The sequence below is a fragment of the Equus przewalskii genome, chromosome 20 (assembly GCF_037783145.1).
Source record: "Equus przewalskii isolate Varuska chromosome 20, EquPr2, whole genome shotgun sequence".
Taxonomy (NCBI): Eukaryota; Metazoa; Chordata; class Mammalia; order Perissodactyla; family Equidae; genus Equus; species Equus przewalskii.
The window spans coordinates 24,735,254-24,751,588 of record NC_091850.1 but is presented as its reverse complement, the minus strand read 5'-3'; the positions used below and the strand labels follow the sequence as shown (position 1 = coordinate 24,751,588).

Here is a 16,335-nt window from a genome sequence, read left to right as displayed (position 1 = left end):
ATTCTGCATTTCACAGGTGTATAGATTATCTCTTCAAAGAGACCTGAAGCTCCCAAAGAAGATCCAAAATCTCTCAAAGAAAAGATTTATTTTGCAGACCCTATATTGCCAACCAAATTTAGAGCTAGGACAGATATTATCTGCTTTAAATCTCTCATACTACATATGAGGTAACTAGTCCTACGAAGTGACTTGCCCAAAATCACACAATGTATCTGAGTATCAACAGAAAACAGAAGGCACAATGCAATTAGGATAATTCAAGGAGAGTTTATTTATAATGAGACCATGTGGATGGGATGTAGAGAAAGCACAAATTACAGTGTAGTGTCTAAAGGTTAATCACAGTTGAAGAATTGTTACCCCTCCTAGGCAGCAATGGACAAGGATAAGGAGTGTTTTCAGAAATAGTAGGAGTTGGGTATAATGATAGTTGCCTTGAGAGGAATAAGGACCTTCAGTGAAGGGGCTCAGCCATCCCAAAGCTAGCTCAGAGAGGGGTCTGGAGCAATAAATAACCTGACATTACTTTCCTACATCCTCTTGAGGTACCTCTGTTGTACTGAGGTCAAACCTACTTGTAAGCTTAAGAACACAGGAGCCCATTAATGAGTTCCATTAGTCAGCCTCTGGAGCCAAGGGCAAGGTGACAGAGGTGGAAAGATCTGGAGGGAAAAAAGCAATATCTAGGACTTATAGCTTTGTTTGTAATAGAGCTCTCCTAACTCTAAGTCCGCTATCAATCATGACATGATTCTTCTTGTCTTGCTGAAAATGCCTAATGCACTGAGTTGGGTTCAACCAAATTGAATGAAAACTCCCCAACAAGAAGGAGCCTCTGGATATGTAATGCTGAGTCAGGGCTCAGTGAGGGCAGGTCTCAGACCATCTCTGACTTTCAGAACTAGAGTCAGATCCAAGAGCTGTACTCAGAAGCAGATGGGAAGCCAGTGTAGTGCCCAGGGCCAAGTAAGTGGAATGTTCCAAACCAGATCCATTCAGCATCCTCTTTTGCTAAACAGTGACACAACCCAGCATATGGCAGGCCGGACACTGTGAGAAGGGTGGGACCATAGCCAAAGACAGATCTGGTCTGGTTTGAAAGAGACATGCTAGTTTTCAGAATTTGAGAGTTAACTCTGTGAAGTATCTTTCCATGTGAGAAGAGGCCTGGCAGAGTGAAAAAGTTCAGGAACCACTGGTGTCCTTTTGCCCACACCTAAGACCCCTGCCTCAGTCAGACGTGGAACTGAACTCCAGAAGGCAGGAGTAGATGCGCATATCTTGTGGACTTGAAGGCAGCTGTCCTAAACCTCCACCACAGCGGAGTCCTAGAGATACCAGTTCATCCAATATAAACAAAAGACGCTTCCCAGGACCAGTCATGAGACTGGGAACCCTGAATGCACGGACAAGAGCAATAATGGCAACATTTCAGGATGAAATAGTAGATGTCTACTAGACCTCTCTTTACTTCTCAAATATGCAGTTAACACTAATGGTGCCCATTATTCCTTTGTAGACATACCTCGCTGGTCTATTACAGTAATCAAGTGAAAAAGTAAAATAGCACTCTGTAAGTTGTAGAGCTCTCTATACCTGACAATTGTTCTTTTACCTATTGTGGGCTGCCTAAGGGTCCCAAGAGGGAATGCCCATTTCTACCCCTTAGGATGGCCACTATCCTGGAAGATGATTCTATTGCTGATGCCTGCATTACAAAGAGAATTTTCCCACCGCAGTTGGGTAGATAAGGTGAGGGAGCACGTCTTCAGCCCCCGCTGAATTCCTGGGTCAGGTTCCTCCTTCCCACCCCAGGAACTAAGAGCTGAAAGCAGATGATGACACTTGGCTCAATACCAAGAGAGGGGCTCTGAGCGCTGTTTTGTCACACTGTGAAAAAGTACTCCCATGCCTCTTGTTCTACCTAGCAAGGCAAGAAGACAGAGCTGGTGACCGAAGAATCAACAGAAGGAGGGCCATCAGGCCTTGGAGAAATCCTTGGAGAAATCCTAAAAATCCTGGAACAGAAAAACACATTAATATTAACGACTGTCTGATTAGCAGCTAATTGTTGCAAATGAGTTTACCGGCCTTTTCCCTGACAGTTAGGAGACTGCTGCCGTCACAAAGCTGTCAAGCCATGGCACAGATCTGTACTGTGTGAATTTGTGATGACTGGACTTCTCCAAGGAGCCCTCGGATACCTGGGTAAGGTGACCATGGATCTCCGGGGAGGGTGGCCAGAGAAACTTGCCTACAGTGGAGCCTGATCTGGTGCACATGTCAGAGTGGCTGAACTGGCAGAGCTTGTTTTTGGAGTTTAGGATGTATGGGATAAAGAAGAAAAATACCATGTTTCATCTCATGGCTTACTAACACTTCGGAATTATCTACGTATTGGTTTTCAGAAATCAAATGGCATATTAAGGCGTCTGAACTTAAGACTATCAAACAAACGGACAACAAATGTAATTGCCTCTTCATTATTGGAGAGAAAAATTTGTCTGGGATGGCTCAGGATAGTCTTTTCAAATGGCAATATTGGTACATAACAGTGTAGTATTCTAGAAGTCAATGCATAAGCATGGCATATATTTCTGGAACATCAATTTAACTTGATTTTTTTTAGGAGGAAGAGATTGCTTTCATATCACACACACGCACACTAAGGAGAAGAGCACAAAATTCGCTTTTGTTTTTAAGATAAAACATACGGCCTCAAAGACTTTTTCCCGTGTAGTAAACTACTTTGAACATGACACAGGCTCGCATGCCCCCTGTTTGGGGGCTGCTGTTCATATACAGCCATTACAAGTACTTGGGTGGAAAATTCCAAACAATTCTGGTGATGTACAGCCCTATGAAAAGCAGAGGGACAGGCAGTGGGAGGAGCCCCTAGGGTCTTTTACAAACCTGGAAGCTGAAGACACAGACTATATAAGGTTAAATTAATTTTTTTGGTAATCTTTACTTAATATTTAACATGTGGTTGGCAATATCCTAGACACCGAACCAAACGTAAAGCTGAACACTACATCACCTCACTCATAAGTCCTCCAGTTTATGAATTAAACCGGATTGAGGGGTTCCTAAAGGGGAAATGATATCTTCTTGTTTCCCTCTCTTCTTCCTGCACACCCCCCCACCCCCGCCCCAAATCTGCCACCCTGGCTTCCAACTGAAAACACATTCACTCATTGACTATCTGAACCATTTGTTATTCCAACAGTGACATGGAATTGGTCATCACTTTTTGAAAGAATTTGACCCCCAAATATTTTATCATTTCCTATGATTCACAATGAAATAATGAACCATTACACCCCATAGGGTCACATTGTTCGTCATAAAAGTCACCTTGTAAGTGGAGAGCAGTAGAGACAGAGAGAGGCCAAGGCTGAGCTGCAAGCAACAGAAAGTTCTAGGTTCTGCCATCTTGGAGGAGTGACTGAGCGGTAGCCCTTGACTGACAGACAGTGGGTCTTATATTATGTTATTATTAGTTCCTTCTTCTCTCTGTGTGTAGATTTGAAACGTAAAAGTTGGAATCTTGGGGCTGGCCCCGTGGCCGAGTGGTTAAGTTTGCGCGCTCCGCTGCAGGCGGCCCAATGTTTCATTGGTTCGAATCCTGGGCGCGGACATGGCACTGCTCATCAAACCACGCTGAGGCAGCGTCCCACATGCCACAACTAGAAGGACCCACAATGAAGAATATACAACGAAGAATATACAACGATGTACCGGGGAGCTTTGGGGAGAAAAAGGGAAAAAATAAAAAATCTTTAAAAAAAAAAAAAGTTGGAATCTTGGGAGGAGTGGGGTTGAAGAGTAATTGCTTGAGGGAAAACGCCCTCCGCTGGGGTTTCAAGAGAAGAGAAAATAGGAAAATGCAGCCAGCAGCAAGAGTCCGTCTCTTCCCAATTCTGCTCAAGATGTGACAGCCACATGTGTCCCTCAAATCAGATAAACTTCCCTCCCGTCAGGTTTCATCATAATAAAAAGGACCTCACAAAAAAATGAGGACCAGTGTCCTATATAATGCACTCATTATTTAGAGTAATTTCCTGGAATATTAGAATCAAAGAGGTAGGGGGAGATTTAAGAGGTTTCGTAGGACATGCTATTTTCTTTCCAATAGAAGGCAACATATATGGCAAGTCAGACAAATCTCGATGACGCCAAGACACAGTTGGAGTCATGGAAAAATGGTAGCTAACATTTCACTCTCTGTTTACCATAAGGCAACTTAAAAATTTCTGAGACTAAACCCCCAGAAATCTAGGGCAAAATCCTCTTATTTCTAGAATAATATAATCCTATTGTCCACTAAATCATTCCACATCAATGGTCATGCTGGAAAGAGTAACATCAGTTCTAGAATTAGATTGCCCAGTTCCACTATTTCTTAGCTACGTGACAACAAGTGAAATGACGTAATCTCTTTGTGCCTCAGTTCCCTTAGCTGTGAAATGGGGAAAATAGCATAGACTAACCCCACTCAATGGGCTGTTGTGAGAATTAAATGAGGTAATGCATGTACAGCACTTAGTACAATGCTTAAGCGCCAAAGAATTAGCTATTATGATTATGATTATGATTATTGTCAGAAAATTAGTTCCCTGAGCTTCCTTAGCAAGCTCCTTTAATAGCTAAATAATTCCATGTTAGAGGTAAATGGTACTTCCTTTTCTCTCTTTCCCTTAATTACGAATCTCCTTTTATTTTTTTATTTTAATTATTCTGTGTCAAATATGTTGTTGCTACCATACGCTCAAATCTTTTAAAAAAGCATGTGGGGTATAAGCTATAAATCAAAACAAAGACCATAATTGTACCATACTGAATATTTCATGTATGAGATTTTTTTTTGGTTTTTTTCTGAGGAAGATTCGCCCTGAGCTAACATCTGTGCCAATCTTCCTCCATTTTGTATGGGAGATGCCACCACAGTGTGGCTTGGTGAGCAGTGTGTAGGTCTGTGCCCCAGATCCAAACCCATGAGCCCCGAGCTACCCATGTGTATGCATGAACTTAACCACTACGCCAATGGACCAGTCCCTCGAATTTTCAAATTTTCTAATATATTCATACAATGCTCTGAATTTCACCTAAGGACCATTTTAGCTTCATTATACAAATTTTAATATCTACTTTTAATATCCATTACTTTTTCTTCAATCTAGGAAATATTTTAATTTTTTAATTCCCTAATTTTTTAAAATTATTTTTTCTGTATTTTTGTTATTTATTTATTTTTTTTTTTGCACTGTAAATAAGAACTTGGTATGTATCGTCTTGGTATTTGTTGAGACATGCTATGTGACCTAACATGGTTAATATTTAAACATATTCCAAAAGTGCTTGAAACAAATGAGGAATTTTTAATTTGGGGGAGCACAATTCTATATACCCATTATACTGTTTTTTTGTTGTCTTATCAAATCATACATACCTTTAGTAATTTTTTAACTGCGTGATCTAGCATGCAATATGAGAATTATGCTAGAAATATTCCTCAACTAAAATTGTAGATTTAGTTATTGAAGTACAATAACCTTATACTGTAGATATTCTGAGGCTATTTTGTTAGGTGTAGGCAGATTTAGGGCTGTTTGAGCTTCTTGGTGAGTTGTTCTTCTAATCATTGTACAGTACCTATCATTCTCTCATAATAATGCTTTTTGCCTTACAGTCTAATTTGTGTGATATTAACATAGCTACATCAACTTTCTTTTATTAATATTTACTTAGTATATCTTTTCCTTCCCTTTACTTTCAACTTTTCTGTGTTCTTATGTCCCAGGTCTGTCTCTTGTGAAGACCATAAAAGCAGAATTCTTTGAAACTGTCTCCTAAGAGTCTTTTTTTTTTAATACACTTTATTTTTTAGAGAAGTTTTAGAGTCATGGAAAAATTGAGCGTAAGGTACAGAGATTTCCCATTATCCCTACTCTCCCACATGCAGAGCCTCCCCCATTATCAACGTCCCCTACCAGAGGGGTGCATTTGTTACAACTGATGCACTTAGATTGGCGCATCCTTATCACTCCAAGTCCGTAGTTTACATTAAGGTTCGCTCTTGGTGTATACATTCTACAGATTTGGACAAACGTATAAAAATGTGTGTTCATCACTATGGTATCATACAGAATGGTTCCACTGCCCTACACATCCTCTGTGCTCTGCCTACTCATCTCTTCCTCCATCCTAAACCCTTTGGGCAACCACTGCTCATGTTATTGTCACCATAGTTTTGACTTTTCCAGAATGCCATACAGTTGGAATCATGTATGTAGCCTTTTCACATCGGATTCTTTCAGTTAGTAATATGCATCTAAGCTTCCTCCATGTCTTTTTATGGCTTGATAGCTCATTTCTTTACAGGGCTGAATAATATTCCACTGTCTGGATGTACCACAGCTTATTCATCCATTCACCTGAGGGACATCTTGTTTGCTTCCAAGTTTGGGCAATTATGAACAAAGCTGCTACAAACATTCACGTGCAGGTTTTTGTGTGAACATAAGTTTTCACTTTCTTTGTGTAAATACCAAAGAGGACAATTGCTAGATCATACGAGGAGTATTTTTAGTTTCGTAAGAAACTGCCAGACTGTCTTCCAAAGTGGCTGTACCATTTTGCATTCCCACAACCCGTGAATGAGAGCTCCTCTTGCTCTGCATCTTCACCAGCAATTAGTGTTGTCCATGTTCTGAATTTTGGCCATTCTAATAGATGTGCAGTGTATCTCATTGTTGTTTTAATTTGCATTTCCCTGATGATATATGATGTGGAGCATCTTTTCACATGCTTACTTGCCATTTGTATATCTCTTTGGTGAGGTGTCTGTTAAGGTCTTTGACCCATTTTTTTTATCAGTTGTTTCTTAATTGTCTTTTAATTTGTTTATATTCATTGTATCAATAAATTGGGACTTATTCTTACCATGTTATTTGTGTCTTCTATTTGCCATACTTTTTCTATCATTTTTGCCACTTTTTGCAGTTCTACTTTTCTGTCTTGTTATTTTCTGCCTTCTTTTGTATTGATCAAGTTTATTTCATTTCTCTTTTCCTTCTACTGGTTTGGAAGGTATACATTCTATTTCATTTATCCTTCAAAATTTAACAAACACACTATTTGACAAGCTAACATTAATGTTTCTATCCTTCTCTTGAAAAATATAATATTAGAAAATTGATTATCCCTTCCCTTGCAATGTTACTATTTTCTAGAATTTTAGTTCTACCTTGCTTTTAATCCTCTGCCCATATTAATTAGAACTGTTATTAAGTTTTGCATTTAATGTTAATTTAGATTTACATATGTATTTGTTAATTTCTTTGCACACCATTACTTCTTGCATCCCATTCCTTCTTAAAGTTTCCTTCTTTTTAAGGTAATTCATTTGATGAGGGTCATTGAGTAATCTTTTCTCTCAGTTTCTGTTTTTCTGGTCTTTATTTTGTTCTCATTTAAATAATAATTTATTTGAATAGAGAATTCTAGAATGACTAGTACTAGTTATCAGTATTTTCCCTCTTTCTGATTACTAATGCTTTTATTGTAATTCTGCTAATTGATTTTATTCTTTGTAACATATCAATCTTTCCTCTCTTGTTGCTATTAAGACCTTTTTCTTTGTCTTTGTTTTGCAATTTCACTACAATATGTTCATACGTAGATTTATTTTTTGTTTTCCTGCTCAAGACCCATAGGGTTTTTCAAAAGGAGCATTCATCTTGATAATCAAATCTGGAAAATTCTCAGCCATGATTTCTTTGAATATTGCCCATCCTATTCTATTTCTCTCAGAAATCCTCTTAGCTTTACTTTGGATTTTCCTATTCTGTCCTCCATGACTCTTACCCTATCATTCATATTTTCATTTCTTTCTCTCAGTGTTTTACTCTTGTTAATTTTCTAGTAAATTAAATTTCTTCAGCTGTGTATAATCTGATATTTACCCAGCATATTTTGTTTTAAATTCAGTGAAGAATCTTCTATATATAGAAGTCTTATTTGTTATATTTTTCATATTTCTCTTATTCTTTTAAATGACACCTTAGTCTGTCCTTTTGGCTTCTAAATCTTAGTTTAATCCCTTCAATAATTTTAGCTATACTTATGAGAATGTCTCTTTCAGACAATTTGTCTCAAGTTTTGTGGTTGCTAATCCTTCAGCCAGCCTTACAAATTAATTATCTGCTGCCTCATGTTTATGCTAGATAATTTCCAGGTGTGCTTTGGGGTTTTTTATTGGGAGGTCATTTTAAGCAAGTATTGTTTTTCCTAAGGGAATCTTAACTCCTTCTCCTAGGAGAGTCTGAGTAGTTGAAGTGCTGCACCCAAACAGTTTGGCATTTTCTTCCTCCATTCACCCCACGAGTATCATCCACATGGGAACAACTTTTTTGGTACTTTCTCAGCCTAGGCTTTGAATTACCACTTAGGTAGGATAAATTCGGGCTCCAACCCCACTAAAGACAACTGAAAACTTTTCTTTTTTTTTTTTTAGATTGGCCCTGAGCTAACATCTGTTGTCAATCTTCCTCTTTTTTTTTTCTCTCCAAAGCCCCAGTACATAGTTGTATATCCTAGTTGTTAAGTCCTTCTAGTTCTTCTATGTGGGACACCCCCTCAGCATGGCTTGATGAGCTGTGTGTAGGTCCACACCCAGGATCCGAACCCACAAACCCCGGTCCACTGAAGTGGAGTGTTGAACTTAACCGCCTGGCCATGGGGCCAGCCCTCAGAAACTCTTTTTTTTAATCTACTCAAAACCAGAAAAGACAGAGGGGAAGGTGGGCATCTGCAGGCCAGGGAGAGAGGCCTCAGAAGAACCAAATCTGCTGACACTTTAACTTTGGACTTGCAGTCTCAAGAACAGTAAAAAAATATATTTTTGTTGTTTAAGCCATTCATTAAGACAGCCCTAGTAAACTAACACAGTGTTTTAGCTCAAAAGCCTCCATCCTAGTCTACTCTGGTATTTTTTCAGAAATTGTTTAACTTTTAAAATCAATCCCCTCATTCTCCCTACTTTCACCCCATAACATTTAGCGCATTTTTCCACACAAGGAAAATTTTCTTAGAAAGCTTCCTATGCTATTAAAAGACCGTTAGTGAGGAAAAGTAGTTTTAAAAAATTGGTATCACAGTAAGATAAATGGGATGGGGTAAAACAATTGAAAATTGCAATTTCAAAGGCTCCCTGAGTTCAGATTATTTCCAGAGAGTGGAATAGGCAGACTACGGACTGACTTGGGAGAGCTGGAGGAGAGCGTTTCTTCCTTGGGGAAGTACTGAATTATTCCAGCTTCCTAGAAAGTCTTCCTATATCTCTATTACTCAGATTGTCCCCAAGCAGCCCAAACTTTGGAAGCACTCAACCTTCAAAGGGGAAATTACTCATTCTGTCTATCACATTAGGCATGCTGTCAATCACCAAAACAAAAATACAATATTACCTAGCGAAATACAATATTAACAATGAAAACTTATACCATTCAAAGAAGCCATTGGATCTGTGGTCTGTCTTCTGCTAGAAATTGCTTAGTAGAGACCAAGCAATCTTTTAATGAAGTTAAAAGTGGATTAGACTGGAAACTAAGTGGAATAGGACAAAGAAGACACTGAGAGTGGAGTGGGGAGAATGGACACATTTAGTATCTGGAGATAATCTGTAGGGGGGCGCATAGAGGAATGGAGGAGGAAAAGAAGAGAGGAGGAGAGAGAGAGAGCTAAGGATGTCACCTTGTGTTACCTTAGCAACAACCTGGTCAAACTGAATTGCAAAGATTGGCTAAAGAAGAGTGTGTGTCAAATGATTTAGGAAAAATTTTGTGGATTGTATCTTATGGGACTGGGATTTCTATGTCGCTGAATTTGGGTTCCAAATCATCTTGAACATCAATGTATTAACATGATTTCAAATAATAAAAGGAGGAGCTGTTGGGTTTATTGGGAGTAAATGCTGTGAAGGTGGGGGTGATTTGGGAAATAAATGCCCCTGAAAAAGAGAAAGAAGGAAATATGATAAGGAAGGAGGATGAAAAAAAGAAAAAGAAATGAGCAAGAAGAGAGTTCAGATCTGAGACTTTTCTGCAAGAGATAATATCTCTTCACATCCAAATTGATCCAAAAACCCATAAAAGTCATTTGAGGAGTCAGATAAGTTACAATTTTAACTTATGTTTAATGTTCTTATTCGGCACAAATTAATTACAAGAATCACAATGTTGGAAAAATATTCAACTTTTCATGAACATTGATGCCTCCAGAAACACTATTTTACATATCAGAAGAAAGCAATGCCAAAGACGGGCCTAATGCCAGGTTGGCAAGGAATCTCCCAGTGATCCTGCTAAAGTAAGAGAGCAAACTCTAGGACCAGGCTGCCTGAGTTTAAATCCTAGCTTTGCCACTTGCTAGCTTTGCAACCTTGAGCAAGTTACATAACCTCTCTGTGCCTTAGCTGTCTCAGGAAAAATAATAGTACTTACCTCATAAAATTGTTGTGAATTAAATGAGTTAATATTTCTAAAGCAATTTTAACCATTCTTTGCATATAGCAGATGCTATATAAATGTTTGCCAATGAAGTAAATACATACCTTTAATGAATTTGCTTTCCATGAGAGAGGAAAGAACCCAAGAAAGGTTTGCTGAATTGAAGCAAATCAAACAGTTACTTGGAACTCTGGCGGGATTAGATTATAAAACCAAAATAGTGAAATTGTAAAGAATTGGCCTGTCTGTAGTTTTCAAGGTTAAATATGGAAACAGCACTAATTCAATTTACTGAAAATAGCTGCAGCTTGAAGCAGCAAAAATTTCCACATCTTGCTCTGATAACGGGGCTTAATGAGGCAGGAATATTTAGGAAGGACACAAAATTCTTCACGAGCCTTGTTGGACTTTCGCTGCCTCGCTGCTCAAGCCTTCCCTATCCAAAATTAACTTGGCCAGCCTGCAAGAGAATTCTCAGACCTGGGTGTGCGGCGTACCAAAGGAAAGGCTCATTTGTTTAGTGTCCTTCCCTCCTTTTCCCCAGGACACCTTCCAGAGGACCAGACTGGTATAATCTGGAGCTCGCATAATTTGAAGATATAAATTTCCCAAAAGCTTTGGGAGAGGGAATGAAATATTTAAATTATAAAATCATCCTTAAAAGCATATCGTTAAGTATAAAGAAAATAGAAACGTTACAATGAAAGATGGAGGAAATTTTGGCACCTCAGAGCTCTGCCACTCCAGCCCATCATCTTCCCATCTGCAGCTTATCCAAGCTGGCTCTGGGAACGATTTCCCCCAGCTTTGGCTGGCCAATTGCTTGTCCTCGAATGAGTATTTGACCAAATTGTCTGCACTTGGAAATATGTGAGAAAGGAGCTCTCTACTGAGGAGCTTGTTACCCGACGGGCAAGAGTCACTTCACAGATGCACAAAACAGCAGAATTAGAGAAGATCTGTGCCAATTCTCGGGGCTGGAAATCATTAATCTGTATCCATGTAGGGATTTTTCTCTCTCACTGATGATGTTTTGAATTCCAAGCACCAGATTTTGGGTTATTACTCAAAATTTTATTTAATTGAAGAACGGTCATAGATTGAACCACTGTCCTCTTCTCTGGTTTGAACAAGAATGAGAAAAATAGTTATTTCTGCATACTCCTCTGTAAATACGAGAGACTGTGGTAAGAGTTTGCAAAGGTAAAAACTACACTGAGTATACAAAATTCTTGACATTTATTTTCATTTTTTAAACTGCTTTATTAAGGTATGAGTGACATACAAAAAGCTATATATATTTACTGTACACAACTTGATGAGTTTGGAAATTAGTATATGTTCATGAAACCATCACCACAATCTATGCAATAAACATATCTCTAAAATCTTTGATATTTAGACTTACAAATTCTTATGCATCACTTGGTGGTGCCTTTTGTATTAGGTTACAGATTTATTCTTGCAACAATCACTTTTTAAAATTTTTTTATCTAATTACTGTCATTGAGGTCATATTGGTTTATAACATTGTGTAAATTTCAGATATACATTATAGATCAGTTTCTGTATAGACTGCATCATGCTCACTACCTATAGTCTAGTTTTTATCCATCACCATCCACATGTGCCCCTTTACCCCTTTAGCCCTCTCCCTACTCCCTTCTCCTCTGGTAACCATGACTATGTTCTCCTTATCGATGCAACACAATCACTTTTGTAATAAATTTATCCTAAATTTTCTTGTCAAGGTAGATAATTTTATAAAGAGGTTCTAGAAATTACACAACATGAATTGGGAGGGAAATATTCATAAGACATTACATTAAATGCCCGGGTACCTGTCTATATAGTTCACCTTTCTATTCTTCACTCAAAAAGAAAACTAGCAGAACAAAATCCAATCATCATTTTTGTTTGATTGTTTTCAGACTAAATGTGGAGTATATCGCATTAAAACCCACAGAGGGAGGTCTCATTGACCTGGCTGTCTTGCTGAGCCATTACTTACAAATCTCTAATACAGACAAGGTTTTTGATGGTGAGAAGCAGATGATTTCAGAGTTCAGATGACACTGATTTTAGAAATTTAGGAGGGGGATGGTAATGTGATTCCCTCCAATTTCCAGCCACCCTCCTACAATTGGTCCACGATGGATGCTAGGACCATGAGATTTGTTGTATATGGAAGAGCCCAAGGCAGCCACATGGGATCTTGAGCAAGACAAGCAAGAGGGAGAAGCCAGTTAGGGGTGAGAAGAGAATGGAGGAGACAGAAAGATGAAGCAGAGGTGAGAGGTCCCTGTGTCTGGGAGACAAGAGGGACTGCTCCCATCTGCCCAGTGTCCACCCACAAGGACGCAACTTTCCCTGGTTTCCTGCCTTTGGATGCTGTGAAATTGTTTAAATTGCCTTTACAATCCAGAGCAGATTAAGGCTTTTAGAGGCCCCCAGCCTGAATAATATTACAAGGCCTCCTCTCCCTACTATGTAATTAAAAGTAAAAATTGTAATGCAAAAATTGCAATTCTCATATTGGTGCTAAAAGTAGAGGAGTTTCTTTCTAAATGTTCCCCTTGTGAAATTTGGGTAAGTTTGTCATAGCTGAAAAACTCTTTTTTGGGGGGGGTCTACAATTGCTTTTCTGGTGTCCAGCATGGGTTTATTCAAAAGATAAAGCAAAGTAAGAAGGGAAGAGAAGAGGAGGGGAGAGGAGAGAAGGGAATGAGAGGAGACTAGGGGAGGGGAAAGGAGGGGGGGAGGGGAGGGGAAGGGAAGGCAGGGGAAGATATCCTGAATCGAGGTTTGTTCCCTATTTATGTGATAAGGTTTTAAAAATTTCAGTGATAAATTGCATGCCATTTTTTCAATGTCTACTCCTTCAGAAATTACTTTCAAATTGTCCCTTCCAAACACAACCTGCCGGAGGAAAGCAAGTAAGACAGCCAGGTTCCATGAGCGAAGGGACGTGTCTGTGACCCCTGAGCACTGAGCAGAATTTGCCCCAGTCAGTTCGTAATAGCAATTTTCTGAGTGAATAAATAGGAGCAAGAAGATTCTGTTTATCGTAAATTAATAATGTAACTAGCAGATGAAAACAAAAAAAAATGTAGTCAACCAGTTGTTTTGCCTTTTTGTTTTGACCTTTTTACAGGTTGAATTGACTGATGCATCCTTTCTTTTCCCACGAAAGAACATAAGAGGCTGCCTACTCTGTCCACGTCTTACTTTGTCTTACCCATAATTTTCTCTTAACCCAGAACCATTTTCTTACATCTCAAGGAACTTGGCTTTATTTTCCAGGTCCCAAAGCAGCGAGCTGGTGCTGATGATGAGCACACCTGAAGCTCCGTTCAATTAGCCTTGCAGAACACAGCCCACTCCGTTCATCAGCCTCACGGCCCATCTCTCTCCACCACATGAAGGAGGAGCTCAGAGGTAACATCCATGGCACCAGCCTGCCTTCCTTGCCTTTGTGGCTACTCCTCTCCTGGTCTGACCAGGATGAGAATTTGGACTCTCCTACTTACTAACCAGGTAACCTTGGGCAAATCTTTGGTTCTCTGAGCCTCAGAGTCCATACTCTAAATGAAAGTAATCACACGAAACACATCGTCCTGTTTGAGGATTATGTGATAATAAATCCTAATGCTCATAACCTGGAATATGGCTAGTGTTTGTGAAGTGGTACTTATCTCTTTCCCCTTCGCCTCTTTTTCCACCTATTAAGTAGCCAGGTAGTGCTAAAGAGGAAGCAAGAAACACGGACCAACATTGGCTCCTCAAAACCTTCCTATTATCAAGTGTCCCACTCAGTCATTGCCGGAACACCCCTTTCCTCCACCTCAAGATAGAGGGAGCTAGACCAGTTTCTCAGTGACGTCTGAGAGCAATTTTATAGATTTTTCCATGTTTGCTCGGGCACGGGAGAAACGAGACCTGAGCTCCTGGTGCTGAAGCGTTTCTTCTATTACTGATTCACCAAGATGACAGCAGAAATCAGCAAATAAAATGCTCATCCGGAGAACGATTAAAGTGGTGTGAATGCAGCCTTTCTCAGTTGATCTAATCAGCACTCTCAGAGTAGGGAGAGAAAATTGCTGTAATATCAAGCAATACGTTAAAATCTCGTGAAGCAATTCTTTAATAAACAGAAACAAAAACATAAAATGACACTTCTCCCTTCAGGTGATCAGACTTTTCCCCCCTCCTCTATTCTCCTTCCGTTAAAAGCCTCGGGATGGGAAGGGAAAAAGAATGGGTCACTCCTGTAGCTGTGATGTGATTTGATCTGACTGGAGCCCACGGAATGGAGTGTTTCAGCCCGAGTGGTGCAGACATTGCAAACACATTCAGCAGCAGTACCAGAGCCCTTCACTCCTCTCCCTCTGCACAGGCAAACAACAGGAGATGCTCACACAGCCACTGAAGAAACAGGTGAAGAGGAGAAGAGGTGCAAACTTCCGGTCATAAAATAAATAAGAAGTCACGGGGATGTACTGTTTAGCATAGGAAATATAGTCAGCAATATTGTAATAACTCTGTATGATGATAGATGGCTACTAGTCTTATCAGGGTGACCACTTTGTAATGTAAATAACGTCCAATCACTATGCTGTACACCTGAAACTAACACAATACTGTATGTTAATATTCGTCAATAAAAAATTATAATAATATAAAACTAAATAAGAAAAATCTTGGGGACTACTTGCCCAAAGCTGTGAATTCTTGTGGATCTTTTTTTTTTTTGTTGCTGGGAGAGTTTCACCCTGAACTAACATCTGTTGCCACCACAGTGTGGCTACTGACAGATGGGTGGTGTGGTTCCATGCCCAGGAACCAAACCCTGGCCACTGAAGCGGAGCAGACAAAACTTTAACCACCAGGCCACCAGGGTTGGCCCTTCTTGCAGTTCTTCTACATGTCTTTGCTTATCTTTATTTGCCCTTGTAATGCTACCCAAGTTGCTATATCACAAAGCACCCCAGGTTTGATGTCTCTGTGTGATTTTGGACAAGTCACTTGACCTCTCACTCATTTATTAATTAATTCAATGGAGATTTATTGAGTATTTTCTATGTGCCAGACACTGTACTCGGTGCTGGGAATATGATGATGAGTAAAAGAAGACCCAGACCTCCTCCTCACTGAGTAATGAAGAGATGGGTGTTGATAATCTATAGTTGCAATTGGGACAATGGCTAATAATAGAAGGGTCTGACCTAGTGAAGGAGATGAGGGAGCCCAGCTTGGTGACCAGATTGCAGCCTGGGTTTTATTCTCCACTTACTTCCTCAGTCCCATGCCTTATGCAGGGTACAAGGAGCAGAGAGGCCGTGTATCCAATCCTGTGTTATGAAATCTTGTAAAAGCAGAATAAGAACACAAGCAATGGTGTGATTTCCAAGGCACCAAGAGTCTGAGTTTTCCAGGGGTGAATCTTGGAATGGGCCTTGAAAGATAGAATTTTGGTGGGTGGAGATAATATGATAAAAGGGGAAGAAGCAGGTATTATATAGAAAAGTAGGAAACCTATTATCAAGCACCTGGGTGAAAGTGAGCCTGGAGAGAGTAGCGGCAGGAGGAATTGTCTCTAGAAGATTCCTGGGGTTGTGCCTGGAGCTGGTGTTAGTAGGTATGCAGAAGACTAGGAGAAGGTAGGTAGGATTAGAATTGGTAAACAGGGAAGGAAAGAGGTCTAATGTTTTGTTTTTCTAAATGAAAATAGCTTCATAGCTTTTTCCTCTTAATTTTAATGGTAGTACACATTCATTATAAAACATTTCCAGCAGTAGAAAAAGTATATGAAGAAACCAAA

General features: G+C 39.5%; 1 protein-coding gene across 1 annotated transcript in view; it reads right to left on the bottom strand.

Moving 5' to 3' along the window:
* PLCXD3 (phosphatidylinositol specific phospholipase C X domain containing 3) overlaps positions 1 to 16,335 on the bottom strand; it is a 168,421-nt gene that overhangs the window by 86,831 nt on the left and 65,255 nt on the right. The gene's annotated exons all lie outside the window — the stretch shown is intronic.